This window comes from Pongo pygmaeus, chromosome Y, assembly GCF_028885625.2.
Source record: "Pongo pygmaeus isolate AG05252 chromosome Y, NHGRI_mPonPyg2-v2.0_pri, whole genome shotgun sequence".
Classification (NCBI taxonomy): Eukaryota; Metazoa; Chordata; class Mammalia; order Primates; family Hominidae; genus Pongo; species Pongo pygmaeus.
In genome coordinates, this window is record NC_072397.2 from 48,093,421 (window position 1) to 48,106,235 (window position 12,815).

Below are 12,815 nucleotides of genomic sequence, written 5' to 3' on the forward strand. Positions count from 1 at the left end.
CAGGGAGCTGGATGGGCCTGTCCCCACAGCCTAGTGAAAAGTACGACCCTCTCCTTCCACAACAAGAAAGTCTCAGAGGCCGGAAAAAGGTGCTTGGGTGGCCTGCCAAGAAGCAGAAGTCTAGAAGGCCTGGAAGGAACCCCAACAGCCTTCAAGATGCCTGAGAGGGCTGGGCTCATTCCAGATTTCTTTGCTTTCATCCTGTTAGCAAGAAAACCTGCTCACAGATGGCAGCCGGGACTGAGGCTTCCATTCCCTCATCAGGGGCTATAGGCATATTTAATATGGCTCTTTCTTGAAGCAGCTGTTCAGGCGGGTTCTTGCAAAGCAGTTCCCTTATTATCCACAGGTCCTTTTTCCAGCCCCGTGTCTGAAGAGGGACTAGGGAGGGAGACAAGGACTCAGCCTGAACCCCACAATCTGCTCTGAGATATCTCTTTTGTTACTTCCTCACAGATAGCCTCAAATTCCAAATGAACAGACCCAGCATGGAGCTTCCAGGAAAGTGCACAGAATTCTGTCTAGTACCCAGCTGGAAGGGGTTCCCAGTGATGGCAGGGTCAGGCTGCATGCACCTCTCCAGGAATGTTCCCCCCATGGTCCAACTTCAAGGTGTCCATCCTCTGTGTGCATGCAGTCCCTGGCAGGCTCTGCCTGGGGAGCCGTACATCTGCACACCTGCAATGTGTTGATGACCCTCTTGAATGGGTGGTTGTGGGCCCCATGACAGGCAGCAGAGAGGGAGATGCTCAGCCCACAAAGCCCAGAGTCCTGCCACAGGCTTTTGTGAAGCCTCCACCTGCTCTATGTTCTTGCCCTGAGAGTCTGCCCTGAAGTCAAACAGAAGCAGGTGGGCCTCTCTTCCAGGGCTGCTCTCTCCCCCACTGGCAGCTCCCTAGAGGGGGACTCAGATGGCGACGACAGATTCCTCAGGCAGAAGGACTGGAGTTTAGGCTGACTGATTCATTCCATACCCCTACATGACATGACACAAGGCAGGGGATGTGGGACAAAGGCATTGCCTTTTCTTCTGACAAGAGGAATGGCTTAGGAAGCAGGGTCTGGTGGGGTGGTGTTGAGCTATAGGCTGTGGGCCACAAGGAGTGGTCAAACACTGAGTAAGTGTCCTGGTTATCTGTCCACAGACCCAGAACAAGTGGCATCCCAGGAGCCTGGGAGGGGCTGGCAGAGACTTACTTGTTTCAGCAAAAGCCCCATGTGGATGCAGTAATGCTGCCTGCTGGTCCTTGGCTGTAATTACAAACAGGTACTTGAGGTTCGCATGCATCTTGCAGCTCTCAGACAGTTTGTTCCAGCTGCTTATGGTAGGCACTTTTAGTCACTGAACGTGCTTCAAAAATGGCCAAGCTTGATTAAGCCAGGTGTCTTGCTGTGAGACCCTCCACCCAACTGAGGACCGTCTTCCTTGTTCTGCCTGGCAGTTTCACCTTCCAGTTCTGGTTCTGGAGACACGATGGCCCCTCTTGGACTCCCGGGAGAATGTGCTCAGGTGACACACAGTCGACAGGGCCCATTTCCAAGCCATTCTTCCATTTCCCACTGTTTGAGGGGCCGAGGCCGGTGATCAGCACGGGGCCACCCAGGGCCAGCTGTCTGCAGCTAAATGTCATGCTGTTCTGGATGTCTCAGGGCCACAACTCTCCAGGTGAGATGGCCTGGTCCTCAGCACCTGGCTTCCATGCTCCTTTTTCCTCTGTTCAATCCTGGCCCCAATGCCTCCCGCAACTCTCAGGTCACCATTGGAGAAGATGCTCAGGAAGAACAAGCAGCTGCAGTCAACCCTGCTGAAGGTGGCATATGGGTCCAGGCTCTTGAGCTGATCTTGGACATGGTACATGTAGATGCAGGCTTTGAGCAGTGTGTGTAGCTGTTTCCGGAAGGAGGGGAAAAGGGTTTTCCAGGGTCCTACACCTTAGAACCACCTATCTAGCAAAGAAAATAGTTTGCAAGGTGCTGTCATGTGTGATTTTAATTTTCAGCTTTAGGCTTTCATTTTCAAATTCTACAATAAACACATAAGGTAGGGTTCTGATTTCAACACACACACATTCTCTCTCTCTCCCTCTCTCTTAGAATCTTCCAGTGCATTCACACTGAAAGCCAAAGTCCTCCCAGAATCTTGTGAGGACCTAAATGATCTGAATAGTTTGTCATTGCTTTTGTGGATCTGGGAAAACCTCTGCACATTTCTGGAGACAGCTGTTATGCCATTTTTTATAAATATGTTGGGTTTCAATTCAGAAATGTGTGAGGGGAGTTGTGGAGGAATTGGCATTTGGTTTAGAAATTCCAGGAACACCAGAGACAGATGATACTTGTTTTCTGCTTCATAGTGTCAAGCCTTATGAAGGCTAAAACCTAATTCTACAAAAAAATTAGACTGAAAAACTTTATAGGCAAAAATTATCTTATTAAATAGGAAAATCTAATTATTTTATTTTAAAATTTTCTTTTTCTTAGTAGGACCTAATCATAGAAATTTAAACTCTGTATTCCAACAGCCTCTACTGTAGGATGGTTTATTGTAAGTACTCATTTTACAGATTTCTTACAAAAACTGTTTCCTTAAGGTAAATTAGAATATTGTTCGACATATATTTAATTCCCAATTATTACCTTATTTCTCACTTATTATTTTATGATTCTGTCTTCTTTAATATGAAGGTTACTATGACTGTGTGTTCACTTTCTGAATTATCATGTGTCACATTTGTCTGTAATTTCAGTTTCAGAAGTTCTAAAATAGCATGCTCAACTGAATATATTATGTATAAATTATATAATTAAAAATTTATTAAAATATTTGGCTTGTATGTTTAACTGACTCTAGGCTCAATGTCACTATTAGCATTTTCTTCCAGTTTTCCTAACTTTTATTTGAGTAATAGTACAATTTATTTCCAATTTTTATTTTATATATTGATGTTTTATATTGTATTTACAATATTTATATTGTTGCCATATATAAAAATGTAAGACTTTTCTATTAAAGGCTAGATTACAGCCTTACCATTTTGTGTAAGAAAAGCAGCAATGCATCAACTAGCATAATATAAAACTTTCTCTAGTATTAACTAAAGGCTTATTCCTTAAAACTTTCTCATCACAGCTCTTTGTAATAATTATAATGTGTTTTCTCTGAATTGTTGTTGCCCTAACTGTATCCAAATGATTCAAAATTTATACTTTTCATGGATTCACAGGAAGAGTTGAAAATTGTAGTTACCTAGGATTCTTTTTCAGTTGGACACTAGGTTCATTCAGGATTTTATGGATTAAAGTTTTCCTTAATTATGTTTTATAATTTTATGTTTCTGTATTTTTTAGAGTAGGCTGTCTGACATCAGTTAATTGTGTTTTTAGTTTCTACCTGTTTATTATGATTTTGAATTACATTATTCAAATAAGAATTCTGGGGGTTAATGTTTCTTTTAACTTTTTTTTGTAATTTTACATTTCTGTGTTTCATGTTTTAGGGTAGGGCACCTTACATCAGTTTATTGTTTTTAGTTTTAATTTATATAATGTAATTTTGTATGACAATATTCAACTCTGTACACCTTAAGACAGTGTGGGGCAAAAGTCAAATATGAACCATCCCTATGTCTTTTGTTAATATAATGATTTAAGGGTTTGTTTGCTTGTATAAATATTGCCCCTATTTTGTTTATGACTGGTATATTTTCGTCTTGTTTCATGGCCAATAATTGATTCTGTCTAAGTGGGTAATCATGGAAATTGTCTTAATTTCAATATCTATTGTTTATATTATCTTAGTGTGAAAGAAAGATTTATGCGATTTGAAGATAATTTTTCAAAAACTTTGTAACTCTGTCCCTTCGGGTGTCTCTTTTTTTTTTCTCCTTTTTTTGAGAGACTCTCACCCTGTCGCCAAAGTGCAGTGGCACAATCTTGGATCACTGCAACATCCACCTCCTAGGTTAAAGCAATTCTCCTGCTGCTGCCACTTGAGTAGCTGGCATTAAAGGTGTGCACCACCATGCGTGGCTAATTTTGTATTTTTGATAGAGCTGGGGTTTCACCATGTTGGCCAGGCTGGTCTTGAAATCATGGCCTCAAGTAATCTGTATGCCCCAGCCTCCCAGAGTGTTGGGATTACAGGCATGAGCCATCACTCTTGGCTCTTGGGTGTCATTTTTAATTTCGATTGTGGAAAAAATACATAACATAAAATTTAGAATCTTTAACATTTTTTCTTATCCAGTTCAGTTATGTTACGTGTATTTACATTGTTATGCAACATATTTGTAAAACTTTTCTCTTTTGCAAAACTAAAACTCAGTACACATGAAATGACAACTACTCATTTTCCTTACAACCTGGCTCCTGATAAAAATCATTCTATTTTCTGTTTCTAAGTTTCAATACTTTAGATATTACACATAAGTAGAAACATAGAGCATCTCTTTTATTGTGACTAATTTTACGTAGCATCATGTTCTCAAGATTTCTCTTTATTGTGGATGGTACAAGATTTTCTACCTTTAAAAGCTGAGTAATAGTCCATTACTTTTATATTACAAATTGTATTTATTTATTTATTCTATCAGGAAAGTTTGCGTTGCTTTCAGCTATTGGCCTTTGTGAATAACGCTGCAATGAATATGGGTGTGCAAATAACTATTTGCTCATATGTGCGAGGTTTACATCTGTGCTATCTTCTGTTTTATTGGAAAAAGTGTCTGTCTTTATGCCAGACACAAACTGTTTTCATTACTCTTGGTTTGTAATGTGCTTTGAAATCAAAAAAGGTGAGGTCACTAGCATGGTTGTTTTTTTTAAACATTTTTGGGCTCTTTATGGTCGCTTGAGATTCCATATAATTTGTTGGTTCCTTTTTCTATTTCTAAAAAAAAAATTGTTAATTTAAAACGATTGCATTGAATCGGTAACTCGCTTTAGGCATCATGAGCATTCTTCTTAATATTAAGTCTTACAACCCTTAAACATGAGCATGCTCAAAAGTGATCTAATTTCCATGTATATGTGGCTGCCTTTGTTTTCTTCTGCTATGGATTTCTAGTTTTATTCCATTTTGATCAGAAATAATAGTCATTGAAACGCTAAACACTCTGGGAAGTGACCTCCATTACAGAACATTACAAAGATATGTGAGGGCACCGCTTCTGCGCTGATGGGCTACAGGGATGAGTTTTCTGGGATGACACATTGCAGAGAAATGCAGGGAACAATATAATCCCCTTTTCATGTAAGCTCTTCCCTATTTTTGTAGAGTATTAGTGATAGTGGTGGCTTTTAAGTCTTGGAGAAGGTCTGGCAGTACCGTGAAGCTGCCTGCTACAGATGATACCAGGGGTGAATAATTAAAACTATACAAACTGTAGTAACATGAATAAATACAGCCTAGTGTAAAGTAAAAACAACACAAAGGCCTCCTCTGCTATTTCTACAAGAACGTAGAAAGGGACTTTACTCTTAACTCAGTTGCCATTAGGACTAGTTAAGGCTAGACTTTTGGGTGGAAGATCTTCGGGTCAATCATGGAAACCCCCTAAGAGAGAGCCCAGAGAAATTCCATATTTGGGTCTGGATCCTGGGCCCATCCTGGTTTTGTCAGCCACGTGCCTGCTCTCACAGGAACTCATTGTATGCCATGCTTGGGGTTGTGGTGAACCTGCCAGTTGTCCAAGGTTATGGGGGAGTTGAACCCACAAATATCTGCTCACTGATTTTAATGCAGCTCTACAAAGTGTGTTCCCAGCAGTGAAGCCGGAAAAAAAAAAAAAGAATTTAATTGTCTGCTTTGTTTTTACCACCAGGTGACATCTCCATTAGAAATTCTGTTTCCTAGATCAGGAACATAGAAGTATCCGCATAGACCCCCAGCCAATGAGGAAACCAGACGACAACTTAAGGCCTTGGGATTCACATCTGAGTAGATACACTTGGTCCGCAACACTCAACTTTTTATTCCACCAGCCATGACCTGGGTATGAACATGACAGACCCAGCAGGGTTCCAATGCCTTACAACCTGCCCCTGTGAGGAAGAGCCCCCTCCTTTCCTGCTCCCCCTGCAACATATGGTAACGGTAGGCAGGGTCGGGTTGCCCAGATTAGGTGACAAGGGTGGCCTGGCCTGGACGGAGCTGCCCTGGGCCACACTGTGTTACCTGTGTGTGCCTCTTGTCGAATGGCCAGTCGTATCAAGGATGTGGGCTGAGCCAATACGTATATTGTGAGAAAAGACTCTCACTTTGAGCCTTTCTCAGGCAACAGCTTAGGAATATAGCATACAATGAGAACACAGTGCTCTCTCAAGCATCTCCCATGAAATTAGCGATATACAGGGCTGTTCTAGAATATGGGTGTCTGGTTCCCAAAGTTCTAAATTCTGTTAGGTTCCGTCACAAGGGAAGTCTGTTAACTTCTTCAAGGTTTTATCCCCTGAGCCCTTTTCCTCCATAAATCTATGTGAAGGCCCTGCTGGGCTGCTGATTTCTCACCCTCCTCTCCCATGTCAACTCTTTACCTGTAAACAGTTGTGCAAACACAATTATGCCCCTTACTCCCCCAAAAAGACTTAAATGCAACCAGGGCCCCAGGTTTGAGAGAACAGAATTGGGTTAAAATCTTCTTTTCCTTTTCATTTCTGTGACCATATAAAAATCACTGTATGCTTTAGGTCTCCCCAGCCCTGAGGTATGCATAATGGGATTATGCTAGCATCAACTTCCAGAAACAGTCACTGGCGATATGTGAGATAGAATGAATAAAACTCGGTTGGATGCAGTGGCTCTTGCCTGTAATCTTAGCAGATTGGTAGACCAAGGCGGGTGGAACACTTAAGGCCAGGGGTTTGAAACCAGCCATGACCAGCATGGCAAAAACCCTTCCCTACTAAAAATGCAAAAATTAGCCAGATGTGTTGATGCATGCCTGTAATCCCAGCCACTTAGGAGGCTGAGGTGTAAGAATCACTTGAGCCCGGGAAGCAGAGATTACATTGAGTCATGATCGTGCCACTGCACTCCAGCCTGGGTGACAGAGGAGACTCTGTCTCAAAAAAAAAATATAAATTTTATGTATATATATTTATATTTATATGTTATATATAAATATATATAATATATAAACTTATACATATATATCTTTATATATAAAAGATACATATTTTGCATATCTTTATATATAAAAGATACATATTTTATATATCTTTATACATAAAAGATATAAATTATATATATATGGCCTTATTTTTCCATTCTGCAGCAGAAGAGGTTGAAATTAAAAGAAAATCAGATACTGTCGTCTGGCATTAAATATTCCAGTGCTGTTCATTATATTTAGAATCATGTATGTGCCTCATCTCAGCCTATGTGGTGGGCGCCCCCAACTAAGTCTCACAACAGCACTAAGTTGTGAGTGACTCTGTTATGTAAAAACGCAGCTCACCGCTCAGTGCCCCAGAAGTCGGTACTATAACACCGGGTTTCCAACAAAGAGATGGGATTCCAGCTCACGTCTCTTTCCCTGTGCTTACTTAAAGGTAGTAATATTCTCAGAAAGGTTTAGGAGGTGGGTTCTGGATTAGTAGTGAATTGCTGAAAGAAGAAATGTGTGGAAAGTCATTGGGCATGAACAGTCATCTTTTCCTGCTACACACAGGTCACATGTGCAAATTTGGGGAGAGTTAGTATAAAACGTATGATGGAAATTTGGGCTCTGACATCAGTGAGCTGATTTCACACAGACTCCAGTTGACCATATTGGTTCTGACCAATTTTAGCCAGTTTTTAGAAGTCTCATAAATGGAATAAATTTCAGTCTTTCAACAAGTTGTATCTTTTCTTATCTGTCATTCTGCAAACTGAAGAATTTCTCCTAGTCACTGGTTTAACTCTTTGGCGACCTGGTTCTAGTTTCTGTCAAAGAGAATACAACAAATGTGATAGGTTATCACTTCTGACTTAGTTCAGGCTTCTATACCAAAAAACATAGACTAGGCAACTTATAAACAAAAGACTTTAGTTCCGGAGGCTAGAAATTTGAGATTGGGCTTCCAGCATGTTTGGGGTCTGGTAAGGACTTGCTTCTGAGTTTCAACCTCCGGACTTCAGGTTGTATTCTCATTTAGCAGAGAGAGGGAGAGACCGCCTTCTGTGGTTTCTTTTACAAAGCTAGTAATCTCTATCAAGAGGGCCTCATGCTTAGGACTTAATTACCTCTGACCAGCTAAGGCCATTAGGCTGTCTGTCCTGTGCTTCCCCTCTCAATCTCTCTGTCTCCCCTTCTCTCTTTTTCTGTGCATATGTCTGTCTATCTCTTTCATCTTCCATCTCTCTATTATATTCCTCAAGATGAGGAAGTGATCTCCAGTGTCCTAAGATGCTCTAGACACAGACCCACATGATAGAGAACTGAGGAGTTTCCCAGGCCAACCAAGAGGAAGAAACTTGGGCTCTGAGTTCACACTGAATCGTGCCAATTTCCATGAGGCAGATTGGAGGCTGATCTCTCCCCAAATCCAGCTTCAGTTGAAATCACAGCCCCAGCCTCGTAAGAGATCTTGAGGCAGAGGCACCCAACAAAGCTATATCTAGTTTCTGCTTCACAAAAACTGTGAGATAGTATTTGTTGTCAAAATGTGCTAAAATTCAGGGCAACGTTGTCAGAGAGGGGCAAATGACCAACCTCCTCTTTCAGGCCCCAGGATCCTCCCGCCCCTCTCTTCCTGTCTTTGTCAGGCTGCCTGCTGCCACACTTGTCCCGTTACAACCTCCACTGCTGAACTCACATGTGCGTGTGAGTCTCTTCACAAAGAGTGGCTTTTCCCTGTCACACTTTCCACATCTGCGCAGGACTGGCTCTCTGTTGTCATTCTAGTCACAACATAATGTCACCTCAGCGAGACATTCATGTCCCCTCCACGCAACCTCTCCCCAGCCCTCCCTCACAACATTCTACTTTATTTCCATTGTAAAATGTTCTTTCCTTTCGCATGTACTTGCTTTAGTGTTTTTGTCCAGCAGTCCTCAGACTGTGGGCTCCCCGCGGAGAGGCAGGGATAACATAACCATTTTTGGTGCCACATGGTGAACCTACCAAGGTAGCTGCCAGAGGGTGGGTGCTAGGGGAAGAGTCGCTGAGTAAAATAACATGGAAAATCACAAAGCCCTTCTTCCTGCTTTTGGCCACCCAATAATGTGGAGATCTTGAATGATAACAGGAGGTGCAGGACCTCAGAGTGACTCTCCCCCTGGCTCCAGCTGCTTCAGTAAAGCCCAGCGGGTATAAGAAACACGGGGTCTGCCGCCACCTAGAGGCCTCCACTGGCACTGTAGTCCCAGGGTGAAGCATCACAAAACAGGTACCTGCATTGGGGGATTCTCAAGGCAGTGGCTCTTCAGGGATCCCTGGGGAAAAGGAGCAGTATCTGAAGGTTCCAAGGGCCATAAAAGTGACCGCAGAAGCCTCCCTTGATTCCTGTTTTCCTCAGCCACTTTGGGTGTGCTGTGCACTCATTAAATCCTTTAACAGCATTCAGACACATTATTTTCTTCCACTTCCGAATGAGGACCTCAAGGACACCCAAAAAAACTAGTACTTTTTCTGGGCCCCACACTCCAGAGCCCAGTGCATTGCCACATTCTGCTTTATTCCAAGTCCTCATCTGCCTAAGTCTCTAGGCCTCTCTCTTCTCTGAAGGACCTCTAGAAACTGAAAAGCCTCTTCCCAGAGTCTCAAAGCGCAGTGAGTTACCAATGAAGAGCCAAGGGCAGCAGACCCTTATGAGTATCTTGAATCCTTGGTATTATTCCTTTCGAGTACCCCTATTTATGATGGAGAAAACAAAGGCTTTCTTTCCTGTAGCCTCTCTTTATATCACAAGGGGTGTTGGGAGGAGGGCATAGCTCATTTTAGTTCCAGGTGCCCACAGAGGTGGCAATCACAACCCCAGTCCTGTCCTCTCAAAACAGCTGGGGAGGTACCCAGGCCCGGGAGAACCCAGGGAACCTGGAGGATCCTTCATCCCATGCTGTCAGCTCTTGGACATGTAGCTGGGGGAGTGGATGCCTCTGCCTCATGGCAAAGCTGCGTCTACTATTTCTTCCCCTTTTATCACTTATTTGGTTTCCTCTTCCCTAACCTCACTTTAGAATCTCCACTTTAGATGTCCACTTTAGAAGACTGTGTGCGTTTGTGTGTGTGGTGTGTTTGTGTCTGCATGCCTGAACACCTACGTGAGAGTATGGAAGAATAGAAAGCCCAGGTAGAAAGTAGAGCACAGGGTTTTCCAGGACTTAGGGGCTCTCATTTCCAAAGCAAACCTGATGGGTGGGGTGCTTGCAAGGCCTAGAAAGCTGGCTCCCTCCCTAATACTCTGTGCTCTGCCCAATTTCTGGGATCTGGACCAGTCTTTACCTTTTTTGGGGGACTCAGTCTTCCTGTTGTAAAATGAAGAGTTGGTCACAAAACTGTATAAGCACATGCTCAGTGAAGACAGGGTGTCATGCTCAATACCAGATAGAATATTGGGATGGGGAGAATTTGGGCAGACTTAGGTGTCCTCGGGTGCTCAGGCCTCTGGACAGGGCCAATGCAGGCAAACATCAAGCACGGCACAGCCGGGTTTTCTTTCCAGGGCTACGGGATGAAACAATGCACCACAGGCTCTGCTCTTGAGGCTGGTCCCGAAAGATTTTCCCGCCTTCAACCAGCAACAGTTTGATGAATTTCATGTCCTGAGAAGCCCATGTCCACCGCCATTACAGTTAGGGGCACAGGGTACTAGACCCATAAAATAATGTCTTTTGACTTTTTTTTTTCTTTTCTTTTCTTTTCTTTCTTTTCTTTTTTTTTTTTTTGTTTGAACTGAGTGGATGTTTCTTCTTTCTGTTTTGTTTGTTTTTTAACTAATTTTTTAAGAGGTCTTTACAGGTCAGCTGTGGTGTCTCACGCCTGTAATTTCAACACTTTGAGAGGCTGAGGCGGGTGCATCATTTGAGGTCAGAAGTTCAAAACCAGCCTGGCAAATATGGTGAAACCCCGTCTCTACTAAAATTACAAAAAAATTAGCCAGGAATGGTGGCACACGCCTGTAGTGCCAGCTACTCAGAAAGTTGAGACCGAAGAATTGCTGAAACTTGGGAGGCGGAGGTTGCATTGAGCCGAGATTACACGACTGCATTCCGGACTGGGTGACAGAGCGAGTTTCTGTAAAAAAATAAAAATAAAAAATAAGAGAGAGAGAGTGGTAGAGAGAGAACGATCTTAATGGAAATGTGAGCCCCTTTGTAATTTCATGAGTTGCAAATATTTATTCCAATTTTGGAATTTCTTTTCTTATTGTGGTGTTCTCCTTAAATTTGTTTGGGTGTTATTAGTGTTTTGTTTTGCTTTGTTTCTATGTAACTTCTCCCCAAATTGATTTATAGATTTCTCTTTTCACAATACAATATTTTGGCAGAGATCTTGTGGAAACAGTCTAATCAGTTTAAAAAATTTAAATAAATATAAAAAATCAAAGAACCGTAAAAACTCTCCTGAAGAATGACAAAGTTTGTGAGGTTACAATGGCATATATTCAGACTTAGATTAAAGCTATAGTAATAAAAACTATGGATGGTAGTAATGTAAAAATAGGCACAAAGAAATCTAGAAAAACACGAGAGTCCAACTCAGACTCACACATTTGGGCATTTTGTATATTACAAAAGAGGCACAGAAGAGCAGTGGAGAGAAGATAGTCATCTCGGTAAATAGCCCTAGGTCAACTGGTTATTTATGGGAGAAACAAATACTCTTATCTTATATTATTAACAAATTTCAATGATAAGTGGATTTTAAATTTTAAGGTGAAAGTTGAACACAATATTTCTAGTAGATGACATAGATAAATATGTTCATGACTTTGGCACAGGCCAAGATTTCTTGGGACAAAAAGTGCATTAATTATCAAGACACAAGTATGACAAATTGGACTTTATTAGAATTAAAACCTTCTCTTCATAAAAAAAAAACCTTCAGGAGAGCTGAAAGGCAATAACAAAGTGAAAATCAACATTTGTCTTATATTTATGTGACAAAAGCATTTTATTTAAATTATTTAACTAAATCCCATCAATTGATAAACAAAGATGCAATACATTGAACAAAATTGGCAAACATGTGACTAGGTGTTCCACATACAGAACCGAAGGGCCAACAAGTAAATAAATACATACACGATGTACGTAAGCACACTCTAGGACCCAGCAACTCTGCTACTACGTATATACACCCAATAGAAATGCCAGCATATTTTCCAGTGCAGAAAAGTGCTCGAAGCAGCATTATTTGGTAATTTTCCAAACTGGAAAAAAATTAAATGTGCATAGATAATAAAATAAATAAATAACACAGATACATTTTCCTTTATAAGGGGACATTATAAAGATATAAAATTAATTGGAGACATTAAAATATACAAAAATCTAACAAACACAATTTAATTAGATTTAAAAGTCCTATACAGAGCAATCAGCCAATAGAAAAGAAAAAGGCATAAAAATAGAAAAAAAAATTGAATTCTCTTTCTCCATTTGCAATATGAGTCACTACATAGAGAATGCTAAAGCCTTTCCAAAACTACTTTTGGAGAAATCTTTAAAAGCCTCCTGAAATGGATAAGCAAGTAAAGTTTAAGACACAAAACCAATGTACAAAAATCAGTAACATTTCTATGCACCAACAACTTTGAATTCTTGAACTTCTTCTGGTTGTATTGCATTTTCAATTTCTTCCCTCAGTTAACTATATATTTATTCCTTT